Genomic DNA, 1,134 nt, shown 5'->3' on the forward strand with positions numbered 1-1,134 from the left:
TGCATTAAAAATTTTTGTTTGTGCTGCTTTGGCTTTGAAGATATTAATGAAAATTTAAAGGTCACAAGGTCAAATTAGACAAAATTAGTGTCAAACGTTTGTGCAGCAAAAACAGATGTTAACTGACCTTTGATGACCTCTACAAAATATTATGAATATCATGGAAATGACAGCAGTGCAAATGAACATTTTTGCCATACAAAAATATAAAATTTTAGAATAAATTTTAAATGTAAAATATTTAAAATAAATATATTAAAAAATTTGAAAATGCATATTTTAAAATATATACATTTTTTGTACTGCTATCATTTTAATGATATTAATAATTGTTTGTGGAAGCCATCAGAGGTCAGTGAACATTTATTAATTCTGAAACTCTGAATTTCATATAAATTATAAGTTGCTAACCTATGATTATATAATTTTAAACTGTAAAAAAAATGATAGCGGCTCAAATGAAAATTTTTGCTGCACAAACGTTTGACAGCAATTTTGTCTGATTTGAAGAAGATGTGGGGGGGCCAACTTCACTCAGGTTTTTTCCGTGTGTGATGTGTGATCAGATACTACTGAGAATTGCATAATTGTTTCTTCTTGGCCGATTTATGGAGCTGTCACCGTATCCTGAACCTTTATCACGTGTCGTACTTCATATGGGGCCCGCCCAGATAATGTTGCGTATGTGCCTATTGTTGCGTCGTTACGTCATTGATCTCATTCATTGTTTCAGCCCTATTTCTAACAGATTTTATTTAAGGAAAGCAATGCATTTATGTAGCTTCATCTTTCTTAACACCAACTATGATCAGCTTGAGGAAAATAGCATCCCCACAGCATGATGCGTCCATTGCTGTGGGATTGGCATGTTCATGACAAAAAAAATATTTACCTGTCTACAGTTTCTCCTATATAGCTTGTAGCAAACTGCAAAATTGCAATTCTGATGTTTTTCTTTTTTCCACCCATGCTAATAGTTTTTGTCATGTAAACATGTACTTCCATCTGATCTGTAGAAGTCTTGAGCTCCTTCAGGAGGTCTGAGGCAGGTTTTTCTTTTTTAAGTTCCCATCTTTCTTGGTCAGAAATGTTTAAACTTGGGATTTTTTTTTTAATTATTAATAGGGATGCACG

The 1,134-nt window shown here is 32.7% G+C and overlaps 1 protein-coding gene across 2 annotated transcripts in view; it reads left to right on the top strand.

The window, feature by feature from the left end:
- The window catches only part of ipp (intracisternal A particle-promoted polypeptide), an 11,775-nt gene that overhangs the window by 2,176 nt on the left and 8,465 nt on the right, over positions 1 to 1,134 (top strand). The gene's annotated exons all lie outside the window — the stretch shown is intronic.

The sequence above is a fragment of the Cyprinodon variegatus genome, unplaced genomic scaffold, assembly GCF_000732505.1.
Source record: "Cyprinodon variegatus isolate N-32 unplaced genomic scaffold, C_variegatus-1.0 Scaffold79, whole genome shotgun sequence".
NCBI lineage: Eukaryota > Metazoa > Chordata > Actinopteri > Cyprinodontiformes > Cyprinodontidae > Cyprinodon > Cyprinodon variegatus.